General features: G+C 56.1%; 1 protein-coding gene across 1 annotated transcript in view; it reads right to left on the reverse strand.

Moving 5' to 3' along the window:
- The window catches only part of FIGNL2 (fidgetin like 2), a 30,533-nt gene extending 18,011 nt beyond the window's left edge, over window positions 1–12,522 (reverse strand). The window contains exon 1 of the mRNA XM_055583768.1: window positions 12,313–12,522. The gene's annotated coding sequence lies outside the window, so the exon portion shown is untranslated. The remainder of the gene's footprint in view (window positions 1–12,312) is intronic.
- Between the last annotated feature and the right edge of the window lie 2,224 nt (window positions 12,523–14,746).

The following is a 14,746-nucleotide window of genomic DNA, read 5'->3' on the forward strand; positions in this document are numbered from 1 at the left end:
CTTCGGGCTGTGCCTCCTTCCCTCCCCCATCAGCGGCTCAACACCCATCTCCCTCCCCCACCATCCTCATCCTCATCAAATGCCATGGACAGATGGGGGCCGGCAGGGGAAAACCTGACCACAGCGAAAGCACTCTCCAGCAGCAACAGAGTCTGGGGGTCACAGCTGTGTCCCCCGAGGCCTGGTCAGTCCTTCAGGCCCGGCCTTGTGTCAGCAGTGAGAGGAAGTGGGGATACTTAGGAACCCTAGGGGGAGATTTAGGAATCTGTAGATGCTGAATTATTCGAGTACACACAACCCGTTAAAAACGCAGTCCATCTTGTGGTCACTCATCTATCCACCCACTCAGTGCACACTGAGTAAGTCCCACCACGTCAAGATGTAATGCTGCTGCTACTGCTGCTGCTAAGTCGCTTCAGTCGTGTCCGACTCTGTGCGACCCCAGAGACGGCAGCCCACCAGGCTCCCCCGCCCCTGGGATTCTCCAGGCAAGAACACTGGAGTGGGTTGCCATTTCCTTCTCCAATGCATGAAAGTGAAAAGTGAAAGTGAAGTCGCTCAGTCACGTCCGACTCTAGCGACTCCATGGACTGCAGCCCACCAGGCTCCTCTGTCCATGGGATTTTCCAGGCAAGAGTACTGGAGTGGGGTGCCATCACCTTCTCCGGAGATGTAATAAGAGGATGTAAAGACAGACAGGTGGGCTCCCTAACCAGCTTGACCAGGTAGGCATGTGGCTTGTTCTGGACTTAATCCTTGTTGCAGGTTAGATGAAGATCCTTTGTCTCTGCCCAGTGGTCTGAGCAGGATGGACACCCCTCAGACCCCTCCCCTCAAACGGCACAGCAAGCATGTGTGAGTGCACACACACACACACACTCCCAGCTGCTGCCATGAACCTCCTCCCATGGTCTCTCTGGCCAATCACGGCACTGAAGGGTAAGTCCCACTGTCCAGCGACCCCCAGGGAGTGTATTAGCACATTTGAACCGCTCAACCTGCAATGACAAAGCCTGGGGCCTTGGGAGGAGACACAGCAGGAGGGGATGGGGCCTGTGGGGAGCTGTCCTCCTTCCTCTCCCAGGGGAAAGCTCAGGACTAAATTAAGCATTCTGGGGCACAGAGGAATTTGGGGGCCCCAGCTCCAGCAGTGAATAAGCGATCCATAAAATCCCAATTTACACACTCACTGATCAAACAGCCCATCTACTCCCCTAGAAGGTTGGGCATGGCTCCCAGGCTTGCCTCACTCCTGCAGAAGGTCCTGGGGTGCAGGACCAGGCACACAGGGGCAGCCAGTGCTTTATCTGAGTAGCAGACTGTGTCCTACTCCCAGCTCCAATGAAGGGCATCTGTCCTCAGAGCTTGGGGACCACCCTGTACTCCCTGGGATCTGGCTGCCTTTGGGGGAGCTCCTCAGGTCTGCCCTCCATGAATGACAGCTCTTTTTCTCTCCTGAGCGGCCCCGGGGCCACTGGGGCTGATTTCAGCCTCATCACAGAGCTGCTGATCGCTTTTCCAGCTCTACTCTACTGCCCGCCCCTTTCTTTCCGACAGCGCCTCCATCATGTTTTCTCTTACCCTCCTGACGGCTGGAGCTGCCGGGAGATGCTCAGAGCCCTTTCCTTCCAGCCACATAATCTCACCCCTTCCCCCAGCTGGGAGATATCCAGAAACATGGGCAGGGGACACTGGTTTCCTGTCCCCAGTTCACCTCCCTAGAGACACCAGGTAGGGAGAACTGGCCCAGTTATCACCCTTGCCCCTTCCTCTAAAGAAAATCCAGTTTGTCTCTACCTGCCTCAATTTTGTTTGCTTCACTTAGGCTGCCTGAAACTTCAGCAACAGAAAATCGTTCTGGTTAATAGGCATCCTCTTTTAAACCACCTACAGCTCTGGGAGGTTCCAGGGTATCAGTTGCTTGCCCCTCAGTGAAGGTCAGCAAAGCCGATGGGCTTCTTCCCAGGTCTGTGTGAGGCAACGTATTGAGCAAATAGAGTTTTCATGGAGGCCAAAGAAAGCGAATCTTTGGGGCTGATAACTGCTTTAAGGACAGCACAGTCCACCCCACCACATGCCCTTCTCACTACTTGAGATGCTCTGGAGCAGGTTAAGGTGGACTTCAACTCCTGGGCCCTGGGGCAGGACAGAAAGGGAAGGAGGGCCCACCCTATATATGTGTTTTCCAGGGCTGGAGGGTCAGGGTGTTATCTTCCAGAGGTCATTGCATCCTGGGCCAGGGTCTTGGTCTTCATGATGTCATTGAGTACCCCCAACAGACTGCTAGGAGGGGATTATGGTGCAAGCCCCCTGGACAGCAGAACACACTCCTTCCCTTCCTTCTCCTTTTCTCACCGTCACTGGCTGCTTCCAGGGACCCTCAAATGCATCCTGGTCTCACTAGTGACTTGAGTTATTCAGGTATTGGACTGACCTGGGACTAGGGGAGGTCTCTGAGCCCAGGGGTCCATCTGTAAGTCACAGTCCCACCTCCTTTGGGGCTCAGATGATGGGGGGAATGGGTCAGCCTCTGAGATGGGGGGTAGGGGTCTAAACCTCTGTTTCCTCCACTGTGAAACAGAGGACCCAGCATATCCCAGCATGCCCCCAGGCCAGTGTGAAGGCAATGGAAGAAGAGTGGTGCTTCCAAGACCACCTGGAAGAGGGCCAGGGATGGGGGCGACACAGCAGGCACTCCTCGGACTTGGATCCCAAGGGGGCTGGCCAAGTACTTCCGCCTGGAAAAGGCGGGGTTGGGGAGGACCTCTGGCACCTAAAGGAGTGGAGCAAGGGACCCCTTGGAGAGAAGTGCAGCCTCCCAGCTGGGCTCCTCCCTGGGAAGGCAGCTATGGCCCTGCGGTGTGAGGCCCCTTGGCTCCCCACTCTCGGGTGTGACTGTGGGGGCGGAGGACTGAGTCTCAGACCAGAGCTTCCCTGGATGTCCTAGCCTCACCCCTGGCCCTGCTGCCCTGTGTCCTGGGGCACCTCTCACCTGCTCCTCCTCTGCCAATAAAGAGGGGAGCCCCAAGGCCCTGCTGTCTCTTCTGCCCTTTGTGCTACTTAGAAACTGCCTAGATAAGCCACATGCCCCTTCAGGTCCCTCTTGAGAGCCCTCCGTGCCAGACCCAACTTCATCCTGAGCCATACTTTTCTTGTCCCTAGGCAGGCCTCTTGACCAGTTTTCAGTCATAGGCCCCTTGTGCAGCCTAGTAAACCCATGGCCTATTCTCAAAATTACTTGTCAATGCATATGATAAAAATACACAGAGAAAAAAAGGTTTAACTACGTATGGTGACATATGTTAGCTAGACTTACTGTGGTGACCATTTCTTCATATACACACACATCAAATCATTATGCTGTATACTTGAAACTAATACTGTGATCTATGTCGATTACACCTCAATTTTTAAAAAACGATACATGGGACTACTCTGTCTATTATACCTTAATAAAGCTGTAGGGAAAAAAAATAAAATAAAATAAAGCTGTAGGGGGTAGAAATTTTAAAAACATGGAACTACAAAGGGAACTAATAACATTAGAATGCAGCTCCATTTATGAACTTCTCAAGGATCGTGGACCACAGGTCTCAGCCCAGCAGACAAAGGCCCCCCTATCAAACCCCACCTCCTCCCCACAGCCTGGTTTAGGATCCAAAGTTGACTTGAGTCAGTTTGGGTGGCACGTGATCTCCAAAAAGCTTAAGTTTAAAGTCTGGGTGACCCCACCTTCGGGGGCCCCATATATAGCCTCCCCACTCCTGCATAGGGGTCGGTGAGAGCAGATGCCCCCACCGCCTGGCCAGCAGTGGTAAGGGGGCAGGCCCAGGCAGCCCACCCTGGATTCCCCAGTGGCTGCCTCTGCCTGCTCCTTCTCCCTTCCCAGCCCTGGGGGAGCCGAGCTGAGTAACTCCAGCTATGCAGCCTGGCCGGTCTACCTGGGTGTGAGTGGGCAGGGCTGTCCTCAAGGGGGTGGCCCTGACACCTGCAGGGCCACAGGAACAGAGAGAGAAAGAAGAGTTGGGGTGGGGGGAACGGTGCTAGGCAAAGACCAGACAACCACGGCAACTCCTGTCTGTGCCAGTTTGAGATCCCAAGACAAGAGCCAAGCACTGCTGGAAGCACACTAGCTGGTGTAATCCTCACAACAATTCCCAGAGGAGAAAACTGAGGCACAGTTAACTTGTCGAGGTCACCAAGCTAGGACTTGGTGCCACTCTCCAGGGCAGTCTAGCTGCAGAGGCTGTTCTGCCTCTCACTTGAGCAGCCAATGTTATTCCCATCTAACAGCTAGGGAAACAGTATGTTGATTCCCACCACCCTCATCAGCCTCCCCTGCCCCTCTTTAGCCCCTCTTCCCTTGATCGCCCCCCCAGATTCAGCCACAAACCCACACTTTATCCATACTTTACTTTGGCACCAATAAGTCCTTGCAGGTCTGAAACCCCAGACCCTGGTTACAGCCCTAAGGAGAGGGATCAGAGAAGTAGGCAGCGAGCTGCAGCAGACCATGACTAGGGAATGGGGAGTGTGTACTTAGAGGGAGAGAGACTTCTGGGGATCAAATATTTCTGAATACCTAAGCCACCTCTGGGTGGCAGCTCTGTGCAGCCCCTCCCCTCCTGTCCCCCTTCCCACCATCCTCAAATGAACTGAATTTGCCAAGAAAGATTTGGGGCTTAATGTTAGCTGTCTGATAACATGTGGATTCTCTAAAAGTGATGAGCTCCCCATCAGTACAGGCATTCAACATGAGAGATTGTCTATTGGGAGGGGCACTTCCGGGCAGGTTGATGGGCTCCTTTGCAGTTTTTCTGGGTCATCCCCACTTACATGTCTAATAGACACTGCAAACCTAGCAAGTCCAAAAACTGAACTCCTGGCCACCCTACCCCTATAAGACAGTTTCTACTCTCCCAACAAGGGGTTCAGGCCCCGAGACTCTGGCCTGAAGAGGGCTACAGCGTGGAAGACAGAGATGGGAGAACGGCCATCACACGTAAGACAAAGTCCACTTGGAGAAGGAGCCCCTTCCTAGAGGGATGAGTGTCATTGGCCACCCGTGGCTACTGTCTCTCTGAGGAGATGGATGGGAGGGGTGATACCCTCTGATGGCCAGAGTTCCCTGGAGCCCCTCTGCCCTGACAGAAACCTTCGGGCAGACCGGGTCGGTGTGGAAGAACATGATGAGGTGGGGAGGTGTTATTTTTCAGTATAACCCAAATCTCACTAGTTTCTTTCCCCTGCTGGCCTGAAAGAAGAACACCTCAGACTCTCAAGCATCCAAGGGCCCAGTAGGCCAGCCAGCAGCAGATGGACTCTCCCAGGTTCTTGCTGCTGCTGCTGCTAAGTCACTTCAGTTGTGTCCGACTCTGTGCGACCCTATAGATGGCAGCCCACCAGGCTCCACCATCCCTAGGATTCTCCAGGCAAGAACACTGGAATGGGTTGCCATTTTAATTCCCACTAAATTAGCACTCTGTCACCTATGAAAGGCCCCCTTGGAGAAAAGAAGTCTCTTTGGGAGTCTGCTGATGATGCAAGGCCCTGCCGTGAAGGAACCAGTCTCTTGCCCAAGTCTCCCCTCAGCCCATCCTGAGGCCCGTCCGCCGCTCCCAGCTCAACCACCCTCAGCGGCTCCCTTCTATGCGGGGAAAACCAGGAGCGTGGCTCTCAAAGCTCAGCCTGTCCTTTGGCCTGTCCACTGGTCCCTGACTGTCTTGTAACCTCCTTGTAAGTGGGACCACGTTAGAAGTAATGCTCACTGGATGAAAGACTGAGTGAGTGAGTGACAGTCACTCAGTCGTGTCCAACTCTTTGCAACCCCATAGACCGACCGTAGCCCACCAGGCTCCTCTGTCCGTGGAATTCTACAGGCAAGAATACTGGAGTGGGTTAACATTCCCTTCTCCAGGGGATCTTCCTGACCCAGGGATCAAACATGAGTCTCCCACATTGCAGGCAGATTCTTTACCGTCTGAGCCACCAGGGAAGTCTTGGATGAATGGCTACCCGGATAAAGTATTCAGGCCTGGCTCAGGGCCCTTGCAGAGTGTATGGTGAGTGTGGCCGGGCTTCATGCAGAGGTCTGCAGCAAAGCGAACAGGGTCAGGGCTGCCTGCAGACGTGCTCTGCTCCTCCCAGGCCACACAGGAAGCGGAGGGTGGCTCTGGGAGATTTGAGGCATGATAGCCCCACTCAGGTGCACGGCGAGTGTGTGTGGAGTCTCAGGGGCCCAGGAATCCTGGCCCTGGCTGGGCACCCTTGGGAGCCTAGCTGATACACACCCAGGATCTGGCACAGTGCCAGGACCCAGCAGGTGTTCAACATGGGTTTGTTAGAGTAAAATGTAGTCTCTTTGTCACATCTTCCCCTCCGTCCGTGATTGATTCATCCCAGCACTGGGCTGGGGTCAGGTGGCCTGGGTCTCCCAGACAGCGAGGAGAGCTGGAGGGACTCCAGAGGTAGCAGCCAAGCTGCTTCTCCTCTCACCCACTCCTGAGCCCCCTACTGCCTGGGCTCAGCTTTGGAGAGAACTTCAAAGATGGCCAGGGCAAGCCCTGCCTTGGGCCAGAACTTTCACACATATGTCCTCTTTTTCTCCTTCCTCCTACACTGGGAGGAGGTTCCCTGCATGGGTTCCGAGTCACTGAAAAAGTCACCAGAGGTAGGCATGTACTTCAGAGGCAAAGAGCACACTATGTGAAACCAAGGCCTCTATTACCTACAAACTCACTCACCAGTGTTCTTATTCCCCTTCTGCAGATGAAGATGTTGAGACACAGAGTATGTGACTTGTCCAGGCAATTAGACCTGTTTAGTGGCAGGGTTTGGTCAAAGCTATAGTTTTGCCAATAGCCACGTATGGATGTGAGACTTGGGCCATAAAGAAGGCTGAGCACCGAAGAGTTGATGTTTTTGAACTGTGCTGTTGGAGAAGACTCTTGAGAGTCCTTTGGACAGCAAGGAAATCAAACCAGTCAATCCTAAGGGAAATCAGTCCTGAATATTCATTGGAAGGACTGATGCTGAAGCTGAAACTCCAATACTCTGGTCACCTGAAGAACTGACTCATTGGGAAAGACCCTGATGCTGGGAAAGACTGAAGGCAGGAGGAGAAGGGGACGACAGAGGATGAGATAGTTGGATGGCATCACTGACTCGATGGACATGAGTTTGAGCAAGCTCTGGGAGCTGGTGATGGACGGGGAAGCCTGACCTGCTGCAGTCCATGGGGTCGCAAAGAGTTGGACACGACTGGCAGGATCACTGCAGCCCAGGGGTTGGGCTCTTGGGTGGGAGGCAAGAATGATCATCAGAAATTAGGGATGGGGCCTATGGAGGCTGGATTGAAGCCACTGACTAATGCGCCCATTCACTGAGAACTGTCCACCCCACCGCCAGTCCCCAAGGTGAACTGCAAAGGCTGACTGCCCATGCCTCCTCAGTACTAAAGGAAAAGAGAGCAAGGCACCTGGGTGGCTCCATTGCAGTCCCTTCTTGACTGGCTCAAGCAGGAAAATGTCAACATCAGTAGTAATCAAAGACAGTCCCAACCCATGATGGTTCAACTTAAAACTTTTTGACTTTACAATGCTGTGATTGATTATTCATCCAGTAGAAACTATACTTCGAATTGTGGATGTTGATATTTTCCCAGACTAATAATACACAGTAGGATCCTCTCCTGTGATGCCAGACAGTAGCAATGAGGTGCAGCTCCTAGTCAGTCATGCCATCTCAAGGGTAAACAAGTGATACACTCACAACCATTTTGCACCCATTAAGCCATTCTGTTTTTCGCTTTCAGTACAGTCTTCAATAACTAACATGAGATACTGAACACTATTGTAAAATACGTTTTGTGTTAGATGATTTTGCCCAACTTTAGGCTAACGTAAGTATTCCTGATCACCTGTAAGGTAGGTGAGGGTAAGCTATGATGTTCAGTAGGTTGTGCTGTGCTGTGCTGTCGCTCAGTCGTGTCCAACTCTTCGCGACATCATGGATTGTAGCCCACCAGGCTCCTTTGTCCATGGGATTCTCCAGGCAAGAAGGGTTGTCATGCCCTCCTCCAAGGGATCTTCCAAACCCAGGGATCGAATCCAGGTCTCCCATGTTACAGGTGGATTCTTTACCATCTGAGCTACCAGGGAAGCCTATGCAGTAGGTTAGGTGTATTAAATGTGTTTTTGACCTAAAAATATTTTCAACTTACGATGCATGTATCAGGACATAACCCTATCATAAGTCAAGGAAGATCTGTATAACCCTGAGCACTGTCCACTGCATTTCTGTCCAGACCCTCACAGGCCCATAGTCCTTCAAGACTGGAGCTCAGGGCTTGTGGCTCCTGCCTCATTTAACTGTCACAAAAATGCTTACGAGGAGGGTGCCATAATTAGTTGCAATTCACAGATGAGATATAGAATAAGATATACACATAAGTTCTATGTGTTAGCTATGATTCATCAAGACACTTAAGAGAATGCTCAGAGAAGAGCTAGACTCTCTTGTCACTCATCCTTGGGATGAGTGGGTACTGAAACAAAATAACCCCTGGACCTCCTCACTCCAGGTGACACACTCAGAGATGAGATGACTGGCCCATAGCCTGACCCAGGCAGGGTGAACATTTTCCATTCTAAGTTGGGCCCAGCAGGGGTAGCTATCCGATACCCCTGGTCTCTTGGCTCATCCTGTCCTCCTGCCGTGGAGAAAGCACAGAGTGAAGGGCAAGAATGCTGGGCTCTAGGCCTTACTCTGCTCTCAGCCCTTCAGGGGCGTCTGGACTAGGGCAAGGGGTTCTTGACGCACAGACCCCATGGGGCTCAGGGGGTCCAAGAGCCTTTAAAGCAGAATGCAAAGTCCGGTGTCAACTGATAAAAGTGGATTTTTCTGGGGATGGCTTTTGTCGGTCCTTCTGAGGGGGTCTGTAAATCAAAAAAAGTTATGAACCCAGGCCTGGTTGGGGTGGGGCCTGGTAATCTCAAAGATCCCTTCCATTCCTTCTTGGGCTATATGCATTTAAACAGAAACTCCACTCCTCCTTCAAGGCTAACTCAGCAGCCACCCTTGAATTTCTTGATTCTTCAACTGAAGCACAAGGTGGGGACCCACACAGTCTGGCAGGGTCTCTCCTGCCTTCATCTTCCTTGCTAGCCTGCCAGCTCCCAAAAGGGAGCAGGGCCAGCCCAGGGCTGAGATGGCAGAACACACCAGTATACCCCATGGTCAGTCCTGTGGGGCCTACTGCAGCCCACAGCCTCTGTTCACTGGAAAGCAGAAGCTCTTGGTGTTCTGGACCACAGGTGTATCTGAACTCAGGTCCACCCCTCTCCTCAGCAACCCTGGAACTTCACTGAGCCATGCTCCCATGGGGAAACTAGTTTTCATTAAATCGGGTAGAGGAGCCAGCCAAGTCAAGAAAAAGCAAATTAAATAGAATGCACAGGGAGGGTAAGGGAGATCAGCTTGTCCCCTGCAATCCCTGGCTGACCAATGGCGGGGGAGGGGGAAGCTGGGTTCCTAAGGGTCCAGCAACTGCAGCAGTAGGAGCTGGGGGTGGAGAGTGGGGGCAGTCCTGGCCCAGATAATAAGCAATTGTTAATGTGATCCATATGGATCCTGACTGGCCTCTCTGTTTAACAGGATGATAATGGCAGAGAAAGAATGCTGGTCTGTGGGGAAAGGAAGGGGCAAAGTCCTCCCGGACTTGGGGGTGGGGGAGGGTTGGCCAGGAGGAGGAGGAAGAGACCCACCCAGGGACCTCCACCCACCCAGGAGCACGGAGCTATTTGCCTGGAAGGCCATGGTTTGCAGGCTGCCCTTGCGAAAACGCTTTTATTCAACCAACAAATATTTATGGAGCACCTACAAAGTGCCAAGCCCCGTGGGGATGAGGTGCAGGGAAGTATACGCCCCACCCCTGGCCTCCTGGAGGCAAAGCCTAGTGCCAACACAGCCTCCACGGCTGAGGGGAGGCACAGGTGCAGGGCTAGGAGAACATGCAGGGAGGAGTGAGTGCCTAGAGCTGGGGGCTCTGGGGGAGGCTACATGGGGGAAGTGTGGCATCCGAGTCGGGCCTTGAAGAATGAGGAGGCTGTGGAGAGACAGGGACAATGGGAAGGCATTTGGCTGAGGGAACAGCAAGAGCAAAGGCAGAGAGGCGTGAAATTGCGTGGAGAGTCTGAGGTCTCTGCAATAAAGCGGCAGCCCAGGCAGGGGAGGGGAGGGGATTCTTGCTCCATAAAAAGCTGCGGCCATGGATGACCGAGAGCAAGGCTCTGAGAACACTGCACTCGGGTCGGGCCCTCTCCTGCCCCGTTCCAGGCGGAGCCCTGGACTTGTCCACTCACCCCATCCTCAGCCCACTCCACCCTTACACCATGGCCAGAAAAGGGCCTACACCCCGCAGGCCCTCGGAGACCAAACTCATCCATGTGTCTCTCAGCCCTCCTCATCCCCTGAGGAGATGGGGGTCCCTCTGAAAAGTGGAGGTCACTGGGCCTCCCCCAGGAGCCACTCCACTGTCCCCACAGAGCTAATTCCCTTTGGCCCAAGAGGACTTTCCTCAAGAAGACATTACAGGGAGGGCACAAGGGTCGCTCCTTACAGCCGTGGTTGCTGCGGACTTTCAAGGAATCGAGTGGAAATAAATGAAATGGCGTTAAACATGGGAGAGGGGGATTTACGAGGCCTGTCACCCGGCGGAGCGAGGCCGGCAGGCAAGCCCCGCCCCTTTCTCGCCCACCCCAGGAAGTCCGCCCCGCCCCCTGCCCCGCGGCTCGGGCGGCCGCCGGGTACCCGCGCGCGCCTAGGTCCCGCCGCGCTTAACCTCGAGCCGCCCAGCGCGTCCGTCCTCCCAGCCTACGGAGCAGCGGAGGACGGTGTTTGCGCCCGGCTAGGAGCTCCGGGAGGGGGGCTCTGAGGAACCCCAGCCCGGCCGTTCCCAGGAGGATGCACCGGGGTTCAGGTTGGACTCGGGGAGGGTCTGGGGCTCCCTGTGCATGGTCAGAGTTCATTGGACCACCGCACCACCTGGCCTACTCCAGCAACTCCTCAGGGAAGGCTCTGGGCCCCCAGACCGAAAAGTTCTCCCGCCCCGCCGCAGCCCAGAGTGGGGTTCGAACTGGGTCCCCATTCCTTGCTGCCAAGCCGAGGGCTGGAGTCCGCTTAGCCTCTGCAGCCCTGGAGGACGACAACGCAAACATTCTTCCGTCCTCTATTCTCCTCCAAATTAGGTATCCATGGAGACAGGGCCTGGCAGCCTGACAGCCCCACGGCCTAATCCTGATTTAGTGACCGTCCCTTTAACAGCCCACCCACCCCTCCGCTCCGGGCTCCTGGCTGCCGCTGGGCGCAGGCTCCAGGCCGCTTACACTCGCCCCCGCGCAGACCCCTTCCCAGGCCTCCTCCGCCCAAGAGGCCACCGGGACTGGAGGGGCCCGAGGAGGAGGCCTACATTTCCTGCGCACCTACTGTGTGCCCAAACCTAGCGGAGGACCCTCTACAGAGCGGGGTCCTTAGTAAGGGAATCTCTGTTTAGATCAAGAGAGGGCTCTCGGAGTGGGGAAGTTTAAAGGGCTCTAGAGAGAGAGCCGGGAGCTTAGAGGGTCTCCCTAGCAGTCTGTAGCTACAGGGGTAAAGGTAAGTGCGGCTTCCCTGCCTCGGAGATGGGGGCTATGCTCTCCCGGGCCAGAAGAGAAGAAAGGCAGCGGGTAGGCGTGAGAGACGCAGGGCCCCAAGTGGCCTCAGTCTCCTGTCACTGCCCCGTCACGATGCTGGGGAATCTCCGGGCCTGGAACCCAGTCCCCACCCCCCTCCCTCACACACAGGGGCCGCTGGACAAAGACCTGACGGAGTGGGAGGGGCCTCGGGCCGGCCCTCGGGCTCCGGACACTGGATCCTTCTGGGACCCGAACCCGCAAATTCTGGGTCCCCACCCCCCAATCCCGCAGGCTCCCCCCAGAGCCTGCCGCTCGCTACTGCTGCAGCCTCCGCACCAAAGGGGGCGGCGAAGAGGGTGCCCGTCGGCGGCGGAGAGGAGAGCCCCTTCCCTGCCTGCCCCCTCCCCCCGGGAAGTGACCCTCAGCTCCCACGCACCCGCCCGGGTCTCTCGCTGGCCTTGCCCTTCGACCCCCGCCTCGTCGAACCCCGCGACCCGCAGCCCCCGCCCTCTCCGGCCCTCGCACTGCCCCGCGCCCGCGGACAAAGCTCCGGACACCCCGACCGAACGGTCACCACCCCCTGACCTCGGCCCGCCCGCGCGCTCCCGTGCCTGCCCCCGCCAGGCCCGCGGCCTCGTACCTCGGCATCCCGGCCGGGTCCTAGGTGAGTGTGCGCGGCCTAAGGGGGCGTCCGGCCCCGGGGCCGGGGCGCGGGCCGGGGGCGACAGGCCGGGGCTGGGGGGCAGCGGCGCTCACCATCCTGGAGCCGCTACTGCTGCGGCTGCTGCGGCCGCCGCGGGCGGGAGCAGGACTGGGCAGTGGGGGTGGCCGGACAAGGGGCCGCCCCGGCTCCCCCCGCAGGCAGGACCCCCACCCCCACCCCCTCCTCCCCTCGCCCGCCCCCAGCGCCCTCCCTCGCAGGCCTTTGCTCCCCTCCCCTTTCCCTGCTCCTCCCCTCCCCTAGTGCCCCTCCCTTCCCCCAACTCCCGCCCCTTCCCCGGCCCTCTCCACCCCCGGCCACTTCCCCGCCCTCCCCTCCTCGCCCCCGCCCCGCCCCCATCTCCCCTAGGCTCGCCGGGCCCCTCCCCTCCACCAGCCCGGCCTGGCCCCGCCCCTCTCCTCCCCTAGCTCTAAAATAAATTAGCCACAGAGGGGAAAAAAGAGCAAATGACCCTTGGTGTGGAGTGTCCTTGCGCCACTCTCAGGCCCGCCCCCGCCTCTCCTGGGCCGCTGGAGCGGGAAGTTGGGGTGGGGGTGGAGGCCGGGCAGGGTGGGGAGCGGTCCCCGAAGGGGGAGGCCGGGACTGAGCAGTAGGGCGGCCGAGCGTGTCCGCCGGGTGTGAGCGGCTTCCTGGGTCGAAGGGCAAAGGGGAAAACAGCAGGCCCGGCCCGCCCCGTCCGCTAGCTGCCTTCGACCCCCACTCCCTGGACTGCCTCGGCCTCTCGGCCAAAGCCTGGTGGACTCACTCGTTCATTCCCACCCTCCCACCTGCCCCAGGTGAACTGTTGGCTTTGCCAGCCCGGATGCACAGAGTGGGTGGGATACACGCAGCTCAGCAAGTCCACTGCTCTGCGCAGACTCCAAGTGGGGTGGGTTCGGGGGGGAAGACCGAGAGCCCAGGAGGTGGGCAATGGAGGGTGGGATGTGATGTCTAAACTGTGAGCTTCACTGGAGGGCTTTCCCCAGAAGACGGCAGCCACACTGAGCCAAGCAGGATGAATCCCGCACCTGTGATCTGCTTAAGAGTTGTCCAAAGGCGTTCATTGATGAGTGCATTCATTCAAACATTGCGAGCGTCCACTCTGTGCCAGGAACACCTAGCGTCCCAAACGCACATCCTTCTCCCGGGGCAGCACCTCCAAGGATAGAATTCTGGCAGACACAGTGACTCCAGGCTTCAGCAGCGATCCAGACAGGAAAGGAAACCTGCAGACCGAGCAGCCCGCAGAACCCAGTTTGCCCCAGGAGGTTGTAGGAGAGAGATCCGAGCTTAGGTTGGAAATTCCAGATACATTTCCTCCTTTAGGAGATGCTGAGCACCTCGGGTCCCAAGATCGCCTGTGCTGCCACGCAAGGGCAGTGCTGCGGGTCGTGTCTTCTGAGATGTTTTTGTTTCTTTCCGGCGCTGCTCACCCTCTCTGACTGAGCACTAGCCGGACAAGGTTACCCTTGTGCTGTCACTCCAGCTGCCCAGTAGTGCTCTGTCCTCAGTGTTTTGTAGAATTCTAAACTCTCCCCTTCCCTTCTGCTAGTGGTGGTTCCTCTGGGGTCTCACCAGCCCTCTCTGGTAGTTCTGGGTTTTGATCTCCCAGAGTTAAGTACCCTTAAGGGAAACCAGGAGGCTCCTATATTTTTCCCAACCCACAGAAGAAAGCAAGACTAGAACCCAGGCAGTTTCTGGAATTCACCAAAGTCAGGATCTTCTCGGACCCCAGAACTCTCTCTTCCTCTCTATTCTACATCCCTAGGACCACACCTTGGCACAGGGTCAGAATGGTGGGACATTTGAAAACTCTGGCTTCAAAATCAGAAAGGCAGAAGAAATGGGATAGCTGCTGTAGGAAAACTGAACCCCAAGTTGAAGGGACAATCCCAAGACAACAGAGGGAGAAGGAATTTGTTGAGAATTTCTTTACTGATGGGGTATCTGAGGACCAGAGAGAAGAGACATGCTTGGGGTCACACAGCAAAGTTGGATCTAGAATCTACTGTACTCTTTCCACCCTATCTGTCAGGGTCCCTAAGGGTCAGGGGCAGGAATGTTCCCTGACATAAGGGGAATGTCCACATGAGCTGAGTGACCCCAGCCAGCAGCCTGGTAACTGGAGGCCAAGTCTGGCATTGCTAGGGCAGTGGAGGCCATGCTCCTCCAGGCTCCAGGGTGGGGTGGATGACAGGAGTGAGGGTGGAGGAAGGAGTTGATAAGGTGCTCCCCTGCAGCAGGGATGGGGTTCTCCTTCACACACACCTCTCCCCCATTCCTCCAGAGCTGGTATGAAAAATGAGATTAGACCTCAGGAAGGCCTTCCCAGTAAGATAGCATACTGAGAGGCCTTTACCAGACTTCACGGGGG

This window comes from Bubalus kerabau, chromosome 1, assembly GCF_029407905.1.
Source record: "Bubalus kerabau isolate K-KA32 ecotype Philippines breed swamp buffalo chromosome 1, PCC_UOA_SB_1v2, whole genome shotgun sequence".
Classification (NCBI taxonomy): Eukaryota; Metazoa; Chordata; class Mammalia; order Artiodactyla; family Bovidae; genus Bubalus; species Bubalus kerabau.